Source organism: Lemur catta, chromosome 7 (genome assembly GCF_020740605.2).
Source record: "Lemur catta isolate mLemCat1 chromosome 7, mLemCat1.pri, whole genome shotgun sequence".
NCBI classification, from domain to species: domain Eukaryota; kingdom Metazoa; phylum Chordata; class Mammalia; order Primates; family Lemuridae; genus Lemur; species Lemur catta.
Window position 1 is genome coordinate 86,085,633 of NC_059134.1, and position 19,639 is coordinate 86,105,271.

At 40.4% G+C, this 19,639-nt stretch overlaps 1 non-coding gene across 1 annotated transcript; it reads right to left on the minus strand.

The window, feature by feature from the left end:
- Nucleotides 1–19,175: 19,175 nt before the first annotated feature.
- On the minus strand, nt 19,176–19,316 carry LOC123643016. The gene has a single exon (XR_006736595.1). It is a non-coding gene; the product is annotated as a U4 spliceosomal RNA (small nuclear RNA).
- Nucleotides 19,317–19,639: the final 323 nt, after the last annotated feature.

The window sequence follows — 19,639 nt, forward strand, 5'->3', positions numbered from 1 at the left end:
ACGCAGGGCGGGCTCAGCTGTCAGCCCAGGGCACTCTGCCTCGGCTTCCCCTCCCGCTCCGGTGCCCTACCTGGGAATTCTTTTTGTCACAGTCCGAAACTGGAGTGTGTTTATGAGCGTGTTGCGGAGAGGTGGTGGGTATGACTTGCAAGAAGATCCGTGGCCGTGAGGAAATCAGTCGCGGAGTAGCTGTGATTTGGTGAGCAGTCGCGACAGCAGTAATCCCAAACTGTGTTTACAGCTTCCCTAGCCAAGCAGGAGAAAACCCCAAGTGGGCTGGATCGCTTTACCCTGGGAAATTCTTTATATATATTTATATCTATATATATTTCAGCTTATTAGGGGGGTACAAAAGTTCAGGTTATATATATTGCCCATGCCCCCCCATCCCCCCGAGTCAGAGCTTCAAGCATGTCCATTCCCCAGACAGTGCGCATCGCACTCATCATATAGGTAACACCCATCCCCTCCCCCACCCCCATGCCCCCGAGTCAGAGCTTCAAGCGTGTCCAAATCCCTTCCCAACTCCACCCTCCTTACCGTCGTAGTTTCTGCGAGAAACTTCACCTTTGCTTCCTCCTCATCCAGTCTAAGGGAATCAGCCCATGCATTAAACATTTCTTGGAAATTGTGCCAACTACACCAGCCCTTCCTCTGTCGTCGTCATGGGAAAGCTATTTTGAATTTCTTGTTTAGCTGGACATAAATGGATAGAGAATATAACAGGCATTTGGCAAGAGATGCACAAAAGATTTCCACCCACCTCTAAAAAAGTGGCTCGTCGTCCACCTCTTAGGGGGGGTATTACAGGGTAGTGGTGATGTGTGCCTATCCTGAAACAAGACTGCTTGGTTCAAATCCAGTTTTTTCCGTTAATAAACTGTATGACTTAGAGAAATTGCTTAATCTGTACTTGTTTCAGTTTTCTCATCTCGTATTAACATGGGGATAATAATAGTACCTCCCTCTTAGAGTTGTTGAAAGGTGAGATAATTTAAAATATGTAAATAAATCATTCAAAACTATCTAGAACATAGTGTGGGTGCAATAAATATTAACAATACTGTATATCCTGCATTCTGGCTGCTAATATTCATAGCAAATGCTTCTCTTTTCAAGATAAGAATCTGTCACTGGTTCTCAGATTCCATTGACTCCCTTTTTAAAAAAGTATTTCGCAATATTTAAGACATAAAAAGTGTAAAGAATTATACACAAACATTTGTGTGCTCACCACCTAGCTTAAGAAATAAGCTAAGAAATAAGAAATAAAATATTGCCATTAAAATTGTCAAATTGTCAGCCTTTGTTTATCCCTCCCCAGTGTTCCCTCTTATAAAACTAAATCCCTTGTGGCAGGGGTCCCCAACCTATGGTAAGTTGTATAATTATTTCATTATATATTACAGTGTAATAATAATAGAAATAAAGTGCACAATAAATGTATTGTGCTTGAACCATCCTGAAACGATCCTCCCCATCCAGTCTGTGGAAAAATTATCTTCCATGAAAATGGTCCCTCGTGCCAAAAAGGTTGGGGACCGCTACCTTATGGAACAGAAAAGAGATCACTACATGTAACTGAGAGATGGAAAAAAGGAAGAGCAAGGGAGTCAGAATTCCCTCCATTTATTAGTGTGAGCCCTGGGGCAAGTTCTATAATCTCCATGAGCTGCAATGGCCAAAAACCATATAAAAGGGGATAATGTCTGCCTTACTAGGGCTGTTGTTAAAATCAACTAATAAAAATCTTTTCTGAGAGAACCCGGCACTGGGCTTTCAAAAAGATTAGGTGTTCTCTATGTGTTTCTTCACACTGTTTTCATAAGTGTTCTCAAAGGGCCTCCTCCTACTTCTATGAATCTAATCTATTCTTCACTACCTTATATATAGTGGAGAGTTTTAGTGCTCATCCATGCCACGAGCACACGGGAAACTTACAATTCCCTGTCCCCTTGCAGTCAGACAGGGCCATGTGACTTGTACTCCCCTGTGGGCTATGAGGAGAAGAATGCATGTGCTTTCTTGGCCAAAGCATTTGATTTTCAGTGCAAGCCTCTGTTCCCTGTATGCAACCAAGGAGGCCATGGGGCAGCTATAAGAGGAGAGAGGTATATCACTAAGTTGATGTATGGTGGGCAGTTGCCTTGGAAAGTCAACCCACTTGCATCGGACTTACATGAGCAGGAAACAAATCCCTGTTGTTTTAAGCCATTGAGATATTGGGGCTGTCTTTTCTGCAGCGTAACTCAGCCTATCTTACAAACAGTTCTTTCTTGAAATCTTTTCTGATACTAGGAATCAGAAAACCAAGGTTCTACTCTTGGTTCTGCCTCATTTTAAAATTGGTCAGGGGTCCTCAACTATAATGTTGGAGTTAAATCTACCCTGTCGTCTTTTCAAAGCTATTATAAGTTCAAATGAGATCATATATAAAGATCTCATTTTGTGAACTAAGAAGTCCTATACAGATGGACAGAACTGAGTATTCTAATTAGTAGAGTTATCTATATACAGCAACCACAATGCCCAGGTTTTCTGAAAAGCTGCTAATTTAAAATATTTTGTCCAGTTGGCCTTATAAGTAAATCAAATGCGCACAAAAATATAGTCACCAGAGCTGCTATGGTTTGAATGTGTCCCCTAAAGTTCATGTATTGGAAACTTGACCCCCAGTGTGGTGGTATTGGGAAGTGGGGTCTAATAGGATGTGTTTGGGTCATGGGGGTTTAGTCCTTATAAAAGGATTAATGGCATTATTACAGGAATGGATTCATTATGGCAGGAGTGGGTTCCTTATAAAAAGACAAGTTTGGTCCTCTCTTCTTTCTCTCTCTATCACCCTACTTTGCCCTTCCACCATGGGATGACACAGCAAGAAGGCCCTTGCCAGATGCTAGCCTCTTGATCTTGGACTTCCCAGCCCACAGAAGTGTGAGCCAATAAATTTCTATTCATTATAAATCACCCATTGGTATACTGTTATAGCAGCACCAAACAGACTAAGACAGTATCATTCCTAGATTGCTATTTTTCACATCCTATTGGAAAAACAAAATATGATATACTTTGTCAGTTGGTGGAGACTGGGGTGGGAAGGTAAGAGATTCTTTCCCAAACATTTGGAAATAAGATGGTTCTCTGAGAGTTAAATTGTAAGATTAAGCCACAATTCATGAGCTCAAAATACATTTGTCAAACAACTATTATGGGTGTGTATGGTAGCCAGTCTTGAAGATGATATTTAAGCCCACATAAAGTTCCCTTTCTCAATAAATAGGGATGACTTATGTAACCAATAGGATATTGTGGAAACGACAGAATGTGACTTCCTAGGCTAGGGTGTAGAAGACGTTACAGCTTCTCTCTTACTCTTTCTTAAATTAATTGCTCTGAGGGAAGCCTCTGCCCTGTCTTGAGGACACTCAAGCAGCCCATTGGAAAAATTCCTGTAATGAGCAACTGAGCCCTCCTGCCAACAGCCAGAGGACTGCTGAGGCTTCCTGCCAAAACCTTGCGAGTGAATCATCTTGGAAGTAGAATTCCAGTCCCAGTCTAGCCTTCAGATGATGTAGTACCAACCAACATCTTGACTGCAGCCTCGTGAGAGACCCTAAGCTGAAACCATCCAGCTAAGCTGCTTCTGAATCCCTGACCTGCAGCCCCCTAAAAACAGGCAGAATCTTTCTCACACACGAAGCAGGAAGAACAAGAAAGTAGATATGCTAGTCTTTGATAAAATTGCAGACAAGAAAGAACAAGTCAATCAGAAGAAGAATTAGATATGATGGAACCTAGAAAAAGGTAAAAGATCCATTGTGGCATTTCCTATGTACATTCTGTTTGGAGGAGGACGTGCCCTGGGTCAAAATTTCCCCCTAGGTGTCCATTTCCAAAGGCAGGCATTTTGGAGATGGCCCAATGTCATTAATCTTTGAGTTGTTAAAGCAATTACCTACTAAATGATTTCATGATTGCTAACAGTAGCTAAATGACGTCAAAGAAGCACATGAAGGAACGTTACCCAATAGAAGATTCTGGCCTTGGAAGATACTCCAAGTATAATAAGTTTTAGGGATTTCTTCCCTCTTTTCTATCCTCCCTACCACCCCACTCCACCAAAATGAGGGAAAATGTTCACAGCTGAAGGAGGAGGAGGTGGTGATAAGAGAAGTGATGGGGGGCACAGAAGGGAAGATGTGTGGGCATGTGCGTGTGTGCAGAACGGTTCCCAGGGAGACTGCAGACCTTACTAACAGGCTTCAGAGCTGTGCCTATGGCTCAGCCAACTGTCCAGGCTGGGAGCAGACTCTGAGCCACCAGGAAGCAGAAGTCTAGCTTTGGAATCACTGTGGAATCTACAGAAGTTCCCCAAATTGTCCAAGACAATGCGCTTTCTTTGATAACACCCATCTACTAGCAGGGAGCAAAAATACTTGCCCTTCCTCTCCACTGTCTTCCCCAAATCCTGACCAAAAATCTCAGCTTTTTGTGGCCATGCTCATTTTTTTGCCGCTCTTGGATAAAGGAGGGAATCTCCTTTTTTCTTCATTTGGGAGAGAGGATAAGGTGGGCACATTTCTACTACACTGGGACCAGTTTTTTTCTTAGTTTCACCACTATTCATCATGCAATGTTGAGATGATAAATTGGCCTAATTAACTGCTTCCTTGAGGGAAAGAATGTACCCGTCAGAGTATGTGAGTATCTGAACTACTTGTGAGATATAGATTTAATGCAAATGGATTGATTGTGTGTGATTTGTATATATGTTGCCTGGGAGCTGAGTTACTACGTAGGCACACTGCATAGATAAAATCAGTTTTTGAATGGGCAGAGCTAAGCATCAGGTTAATCCACCAAAGTAAATAATAACAAAACCACCCTTTATAAAATGAATAAAGGGCCACAAGTTGGGAACTGTGGTAGGGGCCAGAATTCTGAAAATGTATAGGCACAGTTAAAAAATATATATACTATATATTATCAGCCATTGTCCCCTAGTTTGCTTTCCTATCACTGCTACTCAGGAGTCACATAGCTGCTGGTCGTAAAGATTCTTAATTTTCTTAATTACTCCCATAGATAACTTCACCCTTGTGAAACCTAAGAGTAGTTTTTGAGATATATTCCAGGCTCTGCATTCCAATGGATTGGCTGACCCACCCAGACCATTGGCCCGTACCAAGGAACTGACTAAACTGGTCTTGCAACCCCTACCCAGAACCTGATTCAGCACAAGAAGACAATTTCTACACCCCTAGGATTCCACCCCAAACCCATCCAATCAGCAGCATTCCCAACTGCCCAGCCCTTTGCCCACCAAACTATCTTTAAAATCCCTTTCTCCCAAATTCTTGGGGAGACAGATTTGAGTACTTCCTCCAGTCTCCTCACCTGGTGCCTATGATAATAAACTCTTTCTCTGCTGTGACTCCTGCTGTCTCAGTGTATTGGCTTCCTTGTGAGCAGTGGGCTCAAAACCTGGTAAGGCTGTAACAATAGCTATGACTTCTCTTGATATATTCCCTTCTGTACATATTTTTAAAAATTGCCATTAAGAAGAATCATCCAAAACTTGAAATAAAGCAAATGGATGTCTACATGTCCTTTCAATATTATTGTTTACCATGTTCACCTAGTAATTACTTAATTATCTATGTTGGAGTATGTGCCTATGTTTGACTTTGCTGTTTACTATTGTAGTTGATAAGAAATCAGGCATTGAAGTTACTCATTAACTTATAGATTTCTATCCAGTAAAAAATACAACCCCAGAGCTTAATGCACTATAGGAACTTAACCAGTTTTGTATCTATTAAGCAGGTACATTCATTTTAGCATTTCTTTGCCTGCCTGTGCAAAATCTCCATTTCTCAAAGTCTCCTTTGAGCCAGCTTTATCATCTTATTCATTAATGAGTTAAATCGAATCTTAGACATGTGTTCATTCCATACTTGTATCAGTTTTGTATTTAACTTTTTAAAAATTATTCTTTAACATTACAGCATTCTTGCTTAACTCTGCTTGTTTCCAATGTTTGCAAATTGAATAAACTGTGCTTGGTTCGATTATTGCCTGTCTGATGTTTAACCCATTGAATCCAACAATGCTGAATCTTTCAGGGCACTGGGATCCTTGTAATAAACCTTAATCATGTACTATAACACAAAAGCAAAAACATATATTTAATTTAAGCTTTTGGTTTATCCACATTTTGAAACAATTGGAGGTTTATTGTTTAGGAAATGCCTGAGTTAAAAAGCCTGATTTCTGTATATTCCTGATGGCTGTGTAACTGGTTCTATGCACAAATTTCAATGACCCCTATATGTTTTTTTATGATCCTCTCCCTTAACTAACTGCTTAAAATTTTGAGTTGTTTCCCAGAAATGGTGGATTTTCTGCAAAACAAAGTAACTGAGATTCTGAAGGCTCCTGGGCAGACTTCCTGAAGCCAAGACTCACCATCCCCCACAACCTGTCCCCAAATGTACTTAGCCCCTTGTTATTTACAATACAACTTACCCCAAGGCATGTGACTCCTCCTTTAGCCCATGATCTCTTTTAGTTGGAGAAATGGATTTGAGGCAGCTTCTCCTGTTCTCCCAACAAGACATCTTTTGAATTAAAAAATTCCTTTCTTCCTTGGCAGTCCTCATTGTCTCAGTAATTGGATCTTTGTGCTACAAGCAACTGGACCTAGCCCAAACTCTCCTTGTGATTTTGACAATAGCTGCTTGGTATGGAACCTCCAAGGCAACAGCAGAGAAAACAGAATCTGAGGCAGGACAGGAGGAAGTATCCTGAACTGGGATTTGAGCTTGGTGGGAAGAGCAGTGTGTTTCCATTGTTTCTGATTATACTATAAATTTTATTATAATATAATTTCAAAAAAAGGCAATTAAATAAATAATGATTCATTTCCTTGAATTACCCACAATGTAGTTGAAATAATGTGTCTTTTATGCAACAATATTATTTTCAGGAATTGTATGTTTTCATTGCAAATGTATTTAGATATAATATGAGCCATATAGTCTTTTGTGTGGCCAACTGGAAAACTAGTCCCAATTTATAATACTGATTTTTATAGAAAATGTGTATTTTGTCCCAAACAACTAAATAAAAATGCTTTGGCGGGGGTATTTCAATTCTTTTATATATTGGAATCAGCTCGCAGTAAAGTTTATTGCAATGACAAAATTAGGTAAATTACAAACAGCTTTACTAAAAAAGGAAATGAAAGATTTGTGTGAGTGTGTGTGTGTGTTTTGTCAATGGTATCACAACTTTTAGTTTTCTTTTCTTTTTTCTTTTTTTTCTTTTTTTGAGATAGAGTCTCGCTCTGTTGCCTGGGCTAGAGTGAGTGCCGTGGCCTGTTGCCTGGGCTAGAGTGAGTGCCGTGGCGTCAGCCTAGCTCACAGCAACCTCAAACTCCTGGGCTCAAGCGATCCTCCTGCCTCAGCCTCCCTCCTGCCTCAGCCTCCCGAGTAGCTGGGACTACAGGTATGTGCTACCATGCCCGGCTAATTTTTTCTATATATATTTTTAGTTGGCCAGATAATTTCTTTCTATTTTTTAGTGGAGACGGGGTTTCACTCTTTCTCAGGCTGGTCTCGAACTCCTGACCTAGAGCGATCCACCCGCCTCGACCTCCCAGAGTGCTAGGATTACAGGTGTGAGCCACCGTGCCCAGCCACAACTTTTAGTTTTCTGTCACATATAATAGGAGCTACATTCCAGTTACCTACAGGCTTGGCCCACATTTACCTTTTTCATTTGGTGCTGTTGTTGATACCTTGTGATTAGTAAGAACAAAATAATTTTTAACACCAAATTGAACTTTCAGAATTTCATCCACCTAAAAATCATTTTCTGCAGGAACAAAACAGGTTTCCTTTTGGATTTTCTAAGTAGCACACTGCTTTAACAAGCAACATGAGAGTGTCCACTTTTTCATAACAAGGTAACTTTCATGTTCTGACTGATAGCTAATGCTATCTCTTCTTGCAGGGCATTCTTTAGAGGCTACAAATTATGTTAAATAATGTTCTTTGAAGTTGTAACATGTTGGAAAATCTCTAAAGTGGCTATTTGAGGGTAGAGGTGGTAATTTCTTCTTAAGGCATTTTTTTAAGGGTGATTTACTTTTTTGTTATTTGCATCAGTGAATATAAAGCGTCAATATGAGAAATCAATGAACAAGGAAGGATTTTAGCCATGACCACAGAAGCATGTTTTCTGCTAGGAAATACCTCAGAACTAAATTAGGGCGGTGCCAAAAGGCATATTCCAGAGAGGAAATAAAACTTTAACACAGTTGGAAACTGAAACAATTCAACATCTTTAGTACTGTTGCTCTTAAAATCACTTATATTTATTTCACTTACCTTATATCAGCATTTTCCTTTGTAATTAAAATATCTCAGAATACTATTAAAGAATGCACAGTTTCCTGTCTATATGGCTATACTTATAGTAAACTATTCCTCTAAGGTTAAACGTTGGATTATTTCTAATATATTTTCGTTTATAATGTGCCAGTGAACTTTTTTGCATGAATCTTTGTCCACATTTTAAATTATGACTTTAAGATGGATTCCTTCAAGGGAAATTGGTAGGTCAAAGGCTATGAATATTTATGCCTCCTGTTAAAAATGACTTCCCAGAAAGGTATCAATTTGTATTCTGTCTGGCTTTTGGTGTATACCTTACTCATTCTCCCTAGGATTCTAAGATTGAGTTATTGCCTTAAAAACCAAATGAACATATACTCCTCCCCCCCCCCAACATCCTCACCCCTACACCAAAAACTTCAAACATAAATTAAAATTCACATACAAGATAAAATAGTCATGTTGTAGAAGGTTAAAAAATTAAAAGCAAAAATGTTCCCCTTACATTTTTGAAACCTAGTTCTACTTTCTGGAAGTAACCACTATAATGAAAAAACAAAACAAAACAAAACAAAAAACCCCCCACCAGTTTAAAATTAAAAAACATGGTCTTCCTGTTTATATAAGAACTACATTGTGAAAGGAGGGAAATGCTAACCTGCTACAGCTTGGAGAGTTCATCAACATTGCAAGCTTTCTTTTGACATGAGTACAATCTAAAACCGCTTCTAAGAATCGCCTTGTGTTTCTTGTGGACATTCCATTAGGGAAGATGAGACTCTGGACATTCAGCCAGGAAGGGAAGGTAGACTTTGGAGTCAGACATGGACAAACTTGAAAAAGGCTATTTAAAATTTGCCATAACGTGCATTTGAAAATGGTTATAGTATCTATCTAGTAAAACATATCTGCTATATAAAAGAGTTACAAAATATATCCTAGAGAGTAAAACGTTGATGTTGTGGAAAAGGGGCTGCTGTGTTTGTCTGGGCAAGTAAAACATTAAGGATGGCTTCGTTAGTCGAGGTTTTAACTCTTAACATGTAAGATAAAATTTAGAACTATTGCTAATGGAGGCTGCTCACCTCATTAAGATTGTCTTGTCTATCTGTTTCTCCCTCCCTCATTCCTTCCCTTCTTCCTTCCCACACCCCTCTCTTGGGTTTTTAATTTCTCAGTGATTTGAGAGTAAGGTACAAACATTGAGTGACATGTTCTTCTTAAGTACTTTATTTTACTAAGAACAAGGAGAATTTCCTATATAACTGCAATATTATCACTCTCTGAAATTTAACTTATATGATAAATATTATCTAATATACATCCATATTTAAATTTTTCCAATTGTACTGCAAATATCCTTAAAAGCTGTTTGGTTTGGGTTTCCACCTGGGAAGGATCTTGTCCAAGTTTGCAATTGCATTTGCTTGTCATTGCCTAATCTTTTCTTAAAAATTAAACTTTAAATTTTGAGATAATTGTAGATTTACATGCAATTTTAAGATAAAAGAGAAATTCCATTTACCCTTTTCTCAGTTTCCACCAATGGTAACATCCTGCAAAACTATAGCCCAATATCATAATATCTTGACATTGATAAAGTCAAGATATAGAATATTTCCATCACCATGAGGATCCTGCATGTTGCCCTTTTGTAGCCACACCCATTTCTCTTCCTCTTCCCCTCCTTAAACCCTGAAAACCACTAGTCTGTTCTCTATTATTTCTACAATTTTATCATTTCAAGAATGTTACATGGATAGAATCATATAGGGTACAAACTTTTGGATTTGGATTGGCTATAAACACTCCTGTGCCAGGTTTTTATGTGAACATAAAATTTCATTTCTCTGGGTCAAATCCAGGAGTGCCATTGCTAAATCTTATGGTATTTGCATTTCTGCTTTTAAGAAACTGCCAAATGTTTTTTCAGAGTGTCTATACCATGATGCATTCCCAACAGCAATATATGAGCAATTCAGGTTTATTTTAGCCATTCTGGTAGATGTGTAGTTATATCTTATTGTAGTTTTAATTTGCATTTTCCTAATGGCTAATGATGTGCAACATCTTTGCATATACTTATCTGCCATCTGTATATGCTCTTTGGCAATAATGTCTCTTCATGTCTTTTGCCCACTTTTAAATGGATTGTTAGTCTTTTACTGTGATTCATTTTTAGTTCTCACATAAGATGTGAGACTTAGGCCAAGATTTTTTTTTTTTTTTCTTGAGAAATGAGGTCTTGCTATGTTGCCCAGGCTGAACTCAAACTCCTGGGCTCAAGCAATCCTCCCACCTCAGCCTCCGAAGTAGCTGGAACTACAGGCATGCGCCACCAAGCCCAGCTAATTTTTTCTATATATATTTTTAGTTGGCCAGATAATTTCTTTCTATTTTTAGTAGAGATGGGGTCTCACTCTTGCTCAGGCTGGTCTCAAACTCCTGATCTAGAGCGATCCACCCTCCTCGGCCTCCCAGAGTGCTAGGATTACAGGCGTGAGCCACCACGCTCAGCCTTAATTATATCTTGAATAATGCTTTTATTCCACCATTCCTTAGGTTTCTTTTCACCCTTTCATGTAGCCTGTAGTATCTATGTCTACCTTTTTTCCCATTATTTTCATCTCTTCATTCATTTCTTATGCGATCTTAAGTGTTTCTTTAGTTTGTCTTCTGTGTCACTAAGTTGTAAATTTGTCTTTTATAGAATCCAGTGAGTTTACTTTACCTTCTCTCCCTGGGAGTTAGTTTCATTGCACTTTCTTCTTGGCTTATTTTCTCAAAGCCCCTTCTTACTCAGTAGAGGCAATTCCCTACAGGAACAAAAATAAATATGTTGCAATTTTTCTTTGTATTTCAGAAAAAGCCTTTTCTACTGAATTATTTGGTCATTAAAAATGTTTTTTCCTTATGCTGAAGAATTTCTTCATAGATATCACATTGATTTTATTCTATTATTCACCTTAGAAAGAGGAGAATTCTATGTAGAGCTGGTGTTCAACAACAGTTATGATGTCTATTTTACCCAGCACCATGCAGGGTGACTTCCCCGGGCTACAGTTCCAGGTGCCAGCTGCAATTCCTGCCTTCCAGGGGCTAGCTGCAGTCTCTGCTTGGGTATCAGACTGAATTTACCATGTCCAGGAAAAACAATGCTAGCTTTCTTTCCAAATGTAAAACTCTTTGAGGCAAAGGCAAAGAGACTCACGTTGAAACTGTTTTTATTTGATTCAATGGGTTGTTATTTGGAAGAATAAGAATGCAAATATGGGTAGGTTCCTGGCTTTGAGACTGGGTCCCCCAAGCATGGAACTAAGAAAAATCTTGAATCCCTGCAGGGGAAATTCCAGGCACCTAGCAAGGCAGACTCACGAGTTGTTTTGGTTCCCTATGGAAACTCAAAGATGGCATCTTAAAATATGTTCTTGAGTGTTTTTCAGAAACCCCCATAGGATGGAAAATACAGATAAGGGGGAACTGAGGACTGAATCTCTGAATCCACCTATGACCCATAGGCCCCCTGCTTGAGGATATCCTACCTTTTGGGCTAGGCTAATGTATGACCGCCATGTATTGATTTACAATTTTACCTGCCACTTCTGCTTTCCTGAAATGTACCCCTGCCTTAAAAACCCTTGCTTGTAAGCCATCAGGGAATTCAGTTCTTAAGCATTATCTGCCCATTCTCCTTACATGGTACCATGCAATAAAAATGTCTTTTTCTCTCAATGCAACTCTCGGCTTCAGTGTCTGGCTTTGCTGTGCTGGGTGAGTGGACCCCAGTTTGGTTCAGTAACAGCTTATTGTGTATTTTGTGGGCTCCTTTTAGTTTTATAACATTTTCTTTTAGATAAAGCAAATACATGTTCATTGAACTCAGCATAAATCTTACGTGCTTCTAAAGCTGCGGTTGCAAAGAGGCACAATAGAGTTTTAGGGAGAGGCTTTTTGAGGGTTTTTTTAACCTTTCCCCTCTGGCTGATTTCCTGGTTAGTGCAGTGCTGCATGGCTAAAATGGATTTTTATTCTTGCCTTTGGAGTCTGCTTCTCAACTACTTGTGACAGTTGCTTATCTGAAGCAGATTTTCTATTCAGCCTCACGCTCCAAAGCCTTTTTGCTTTGGGCAGCCCTGTGCATCAGGACTGCCTCCCCAGTAGAAAAACTCACTCGGACTCAAAGCGTTTTTCTCTATGCTTTCATTCAACAACAATCAATACAGAAGACTTCTGTGACCAAATGTGTGGGGATTTCTTCCCACCAACAATCAAGCAATCAGTTCTACAGTGGACACCCTACTGGGTGTACTCAACCCAGCTCAATTCTGACACTATCTACCTGGAGATGGTGTGAGATGCCACCGGTTGAGGGCTCGGTCCCACAAGACTACCCCTCCCCCCTGCAGACACCAATCACAAGTCTGGGCCTCCAGAACTTCTGGCTGCCAGATGTAAGGTGGGGTTCCCATGATCCCCTCTTTGGGTTTGATTACTTTGCTAGAGTAGCTTTCAGAACTCAGGGAAAAACATGCTGATGTTTACCAGTTTATTATAGAGGATATTACAAAGGATAAAGATGAATAGATACATAGGGCCAAGTATGGGAAGGGGTACAGAGCTTCCATGCGCTCCCAAGTGTGCCATCCTCCAGGAACTTCCTGTGTTTGCCTATCCAGAAGCTCTTCAAACTCTGTCCTTCTGGGTTTTTACGGAGGCTGTATTACATAGGTATCATCAATTAAACCATTGACCATTGGTGATCAACTTAAACCATCAGCCTCTCTTCTCTCCCAAGAGGTTGGGGGGTGGGGGTGAAAGTCTCAACCCTCTAACCCTGCCTTGGTCTTTCTTGTGACTTGCCCCCATCCTGGAGCTGCCTAGGGGCTGCCAGCCATTCATCAATCATTAGCCTACAAAAAGACATCCCTCTGAAGATTCTAAAGATTTTAGGAGTTGTATGCCAGGAAACCTGGTAGAAGATCAAATACATAATTCACAATATCACACCTCCCTTCCCACCCATCTCCAAATTGGAAAGTATCTATGGGGCTGTACTGTGGCTCAGGAAGGGGCCTCAATTCAATCATCAATACGCTTTTTCTTTTCTCCCTCTACTTCTTTCTCATTCCTTTTCTTCCCTGTTTTTCTTCTACACAGTTTTCTCTGCAAAAATTGAAGAGCGGATTGGGACTCTGTTGTGGACTGAATTGGGTGCCCCCCAAATTCCTATGTTGAAGACCTAACCCCAAATGTGGACTGCATTTGGAGATAGGGCCTTTAGGGGGTAATTAAGGTTAAAAGAAGTCATAAGAGTGGGGCCCTAATCCAATATGACTGGTCTTCTTATAGGAAGACAGAGAGAGAGAGATACACCAGGGACGCATGCAGGACACAGTGGGAAGGCGGTTATCTGCAACGCAGGAAGAGAGGCCTCAGGAGAAATGAAGAATCCAGACACTTTGATCTTGGTCTTCCAGCCTCTGGAAGTGTCAGAAATAAATGTCTGTTGTTTAAACCACCCATTCTGTGTTGTTTTGTTATGGCAGTCCTAGTTGGCTAATACAGACCCTATCTACCCAACATTCTGCTAATCTTTAGAGACTCCTTCTGGGGATTTTGGCCTATGTCCAATTTTTACCACTGATACCTGGTGCTGCTGAAATTTTCTGTTCTTTTGAATGTTTTTATAGGTATTTTAATGGGATATTGGGAAAAAAGGGTCCACTTGACCTTCCATCAATCTACTCTGAAACTTCACATTTCTTATGGTTTCTATCGTATCATTTAGCAGTTATGTAACCGGCTCCCCACTGAACAAATTTCAATGACCCCTATATAATTCTCTCCCTTAGCTAACTACTTGACCTTGTTTCCCAGAAATGGTGGATGTTATGCAAGACAAAGGAGTTGAGATTCCAAAGACCCCTGATCAAGACTCCCCTGAGCAAGACTCCCCTGAGCCAAGAATCACTGTCCCCTATGACCTGTCCCAGTCCACTGGCCCCACCTTAGTTATACCACGACCTGCCCCAAGGCAGGTGGCCTCTTCTTTAAAATTCCATGATCCCTCTGGTAGGCAAGAGGGATTTGAGGCAGCTTCTCCTGTTCACCCAGCAAGACATCTGTCATATTAAAAGGCAATCTTTGATATCTCAATAATTGGATCTTTGTGTGATGAGCAACTGGACCTAGACCAAAACTCCCCTGTGGTTTTGACAGCAGTTGTGTCCCATTTTGTTCCATTCATCAATAGCGATAGCTTTAATACCTGCCCAACTAACCTGTGGCTTGCAAGGTTATTATGTTCTATAATCCCTGTCTAGCACAATGCTTATACTTAAAAATGCTGGCGGGTTGGTTGTGTGAAAGTTGATCATACGTCATTCTTTTTACACCCAACTAAAACAGAGTCGAGAAGCCAGGGCATAAAAAGCACTCAGGACACATAACATTGCTCCAAGAGTGTAATTCTCTGCAAGCCTGGCTGCTGAAACTGCCTACTGTAACCTAAAACCAGTTTTATCTAATGGCTTCTGAAATGACCTGCTGCAACGCTAAGACTAATATTACCTGCTACCATCACTCACCAATTGGAGCTTGCCAGCTCCCCAGAACCCGACTAGTGCCAGGGAACTTTCTCAAAGAGCAGAGATAGCATTTCTCCTCTTTATAAAACCTCCAACCTTCTCTTTGTTCTTTGAACATACCAGAGACCACCTGGTCTGCATGTATGCCCTGAACTGCAATTCTTTCTTTCTTAATAAAACATGAAATTTCAGAGATTTGTCCCTACATTTTTATTTTTGATTGGATCGAGGGGCACAGTGATCTTGCTCCTTTCTGTTTTTTAGGTTTAGACATGAATTCAGATTTCATGAGGGGTGAGGGAAGAGGAGCTGGGATGAGATTATTTAGGAGTCCCCAGTTCCGGTTTCCACATGATGTGATACGCTGATCTGTTGTTTTCCTCAGGGACCTAGAGGCAGATGTAGACAAATAGCAGGTGAAAAGGAAGGATGGCGCTGGGCTGTAAACAACAGCTGCAGAGCTGTAAATAAGGGAAGCTATATTAAGAAAGGCCTTGCATCTGCATCATCTGTTTCAATCCTGCCACCTACTGGGCTTATTCCTGAATTGACTTTCCATTGTCAGCTGATCAGCTATGGATGTGAAATGATTTGTAACATACACAAGTCATGCAGGGAGAATTCTTAGACATCATATGCTTTGGTGTTTCACAAAGTCTTGTTGTGGCACAGGAAATGATTTTAGATAACACACAAGATGATTTTAGGTGGATGCACATTAACATTGGGTGAACATTAATGCTGAATTGCATTTCCAGTATTCTTTCAATCCTTTTGATTTGGGATTGAAAAAGTATCTCTTTGGTGCTTGTACACCTTTTGAGACTTCTGTTTATTTTCACTTCCTTTTCTTCCTAACAGAGCATTTTCCCTCCTACATGAATTATATTTCTGCTCCTACAATTTGATATCACATAGAAGTCCTTCTTTAGAAAAGTTAATTTAACTGAACAAGATGAGTCCCTTTAAGGACAAATATTAAACAAATAATACTGCAGGTGGTATTTGGGTAAGGGAAAAATCGTGAAGGTGGTACACAAAGTGAAGTTATGGAGATGCTGGCATAGTTCATTCCTTCTCCTTTGCTCCTTCACATGAAGAAACTGAGGCCTCTTTTGGAATGTTTTGCTGAGAGGTTGAGTTGAGATCGGACAATGGACTAGTGGCGTCTGTTATGACCACGATGTCCAAGAGGGAGGAGAGACTGCCCCAGAAGTACCCGGTGCTTGGCTTCTGTAGGGATCTTGACAATGCCTGGTGCACAGAGAAGTTCTCCCACCAGCCACCCTTCTGCTGGTCCCTGGAAGACAAAGAGAAGAACAGTGAGAAAAGAATTGGGAGTGTGGCCTCTGTGGCATTGAAAGGTACAGGAAACAGGGGACTTTCAGTCATACTGAAGGGGCATATGAACTGGTAGTGCTGTGTGACAGCCGTAAAGCTTGCTGTCAATGGTTGTTGAACTTGGGGCCTTAAATCATATTTTGGATTTTTTTCTTATAATCAAATAATTATTGTTAGAGATGTTATATACCACCAATGTAGAAAAATAGGGGGAAAAACGCCTATCTATAAAATTCACATGCAGAACAGTCACAAATCTCAGTGGTGCAAATAAGTGAATTTCTTTATTTTCATAAGCCAGCTGACTCTGCATCAGGAATCCTCATTCAACTAGAAGGCAGGAAAATTAATATAATCAATGCCTAGTTTTCTCTGTCGTTTCAGATTAAACTAGTCATTCCTGGATTTTTCCTTTTCCACTCTCTCCTTCTTCCTTGGTGACCCATGCATGTCTGACATTATGGCTATGGGGACATCCTCTTAGAGTCTTGGGTGTGGTCTTGATCACACCCCCCTGCTCTCCCCCAGCCCCCATCTCTTTTCCGTCACTGGTCATCTGACTATACCTCTGTCCCCTCTTTTTCTTTGTGAGGGTGAAGTCATCTCTCAACTGCCTCTGTGTCCTTTTCACCATGCCAGCATCAGAGAACCTGCGGTGGGCTTGTCTCAGCCCTTGGATGCCCTGGACCCCACACAGCCTTATTGCCTCTGCTGCTGCCAGGCCTCGTTCAGGAATGCCATCGTGGAACCATGGGATTTTCCAGGCTCTACCTAGGAAGTCAGACGTTCTCTGCTCTCAGATTCCAAAACTTATTGGGAAGTGGTCCTATTGTGCCTCCCCACCACCCCCATTCTGCTTTTGACTGAGACTAAGGTGGGGCTTGGGCACGGGGTCCCTTCTTATAGACTCTCATCAACCTCTCTCTTGCTTGGCCTCTTTCCTTTCTTCCATATCTCCTTCCAACCTCCTCCACCCCCAGGAATATTGATCACATCTGGGAATGAGATGGCCTAGTTCTTGGTCCAAATTTATTATTTATGGAACACACTAAATTCAGAAGGCTTAGGCTAAGGCAAATCAAAACATTTTCTTTTGGACTTACTTTCTGGGTAATGAGTTTCAACTGACTAATTATAAACATTTGTGTACAAGTTGTTATGTGGGCATAGTTTTCATTTCTCTGAGATAAAGGCCCAGGAGTGTAATTCCTTGGTCATAATGGTAGTAGCATGTTTAGTGTTTTCTCATTTAATAGACTTTTAAAAAGAATAGTTTCAAACTTACAGAGAAATTTAGAAGATAGTACAGAGAATGCTCATATATGCTGCACCTAGTTTCTTCTATTAACATCTTATATTCATATGGGACATTTGCCACAATGACCCAGTAAACCTCCTTCAGCCATTCTCACAGGGTAGGTACAGTAGGTTGAATAACGGTCTTTAGAGAGATCAGGTCCTAATCCCTGGAACCTGTAAATGTTACTTACATCGCAGACACTTTGCAGGTATGAGTATGTTAAAGACTGTAAGTTAAGGAGACTAACCTGGATCATCCAGATGGACCCTACATACAATCACAAGTGCCTATAAGAGAGAGGGAGAGAGATTAAATGTTAACACAGACAGAAGAGACGACGACAACGTGACTGCTAAGGCAGAGATCGGAGTGACGTGCCCACTCTGATGGCACACAAGGAATGCAGCTCTAGGGGCTGGAAGAGGGAAGGTACTAATTCTTCCCTAGAACCTTTCGAAATTCAAGTGGTACCAGAGGAATCTAAGAGTTTTTCTCCAGTTTATTTCCTCTTTTGGAAGGCAGCCAGTATTATTAGATTCTTGTACATCTTTCCAGAGATGTTTGAGGCATACACAAGCAAAATATTTGTTTGTATATTTTCCCTCTCTTTTCACCTAAATGGTATCACATACATTGTTCTGTACCATGCTTTTCCCCAACTAACAAGAATTCTTGAAGATTGTTCTATTGAAACCATTTCTTTTTTATGGTTATGTAATATTCCATTGAAAAGATGGATTAGAATTTATTTATTCAGTGACAACTGTAGTTCTCAATATTTTGTTATTGCAAGCAGGGCTTCAATGAATAATTTTGTGCATATAACATTTTGTTTGCATTACAGTATATCTGAATATTCTTGGGATGAATCTCAGCAGATATTCACTTTGTAGGTCAAATGGTGAGTACATGGGCTGAATTGTGTCCCTCCCAAAATTCATATGTTGGGGCCTTAACCTCCAATGGGACTGTATTTGGAGATGGGATCTTTAAAGAGGTAATTAAGGTTAAATGAGGTCGTAAGAGTGGGCTTGAATCCAGTGGGACTGGTGTCCTTATAGGAAGAAGAAGAAACACCAAGAAAGTGCATGTATAGAGAAAAGACCATGTGAGGACACAGCCAGAAGGTAAGTCAAAAAGAGAGGCCTCACTGGAAACCAATCCTGCTGACACCTTGATCTTGGACTTCCAGTTTCTAGAACTGTGAGAAAATAAATTTCTGTTGTTTAAGCCACCCACCCTGTGGTATTTTGTTATGGTAGCCCTAGAACCACAGTCCCCAACCCCCAAGCTGCAGAGCTCAGCACCTGTCTTCCATGAAACTGGTCCTGGTGCCCAAAAAGGTTGGGGACTGCCACCCTAGAAGACGAACGCAATGCATAAGTAATTTTAACAATTATTGCCAAATTGCTATCCATACTATTGTGTACTTTCTCCAGCCTCTGTTCTTCTATTGATGGACATTTAGGTTAGTTTCAACTGTTTATGACAAACGGTGCTAAATGAACATTACAGACTGTTTATTATTTATTTATTTATTAAATTCAGTCCCCATAGGGACCGTCAAAAATTGCCAATGCCAACTATATTACAAGTCACCATGGCGGGGTATTGGGAAAAGTTTTCAATTAGCAATAATCTCACCTTGGATAAACCTCATTGGTTACAACACTGCCACTGTGCAAAGCTTAGATTTTTTAAAAAATGAGTGTTTTGGCTTTCCAATTAATAGTTGTGCACCTGATCAAAAGATGAGCAGATACTTGCTATAATCAGAAGTCCAAATATGACCTACCTTAAGGAGGAACGTGTCCAAGTTTCCTTTTCTTATAAGGACACTGGTAAGATTGGATTAGGACCCACGCTAATGACTTCATTTTAAGTTAATCATCCTTTTAAAGGCTTGTGATGGTTAATTTTATGTATCAACTTGACTGGGATAAGGGGTGCCCATATAGCAGGTAAAACATTATTTCTGGGTGTGTCTGTGAGGGTGTTTTTGGAAGAGATTG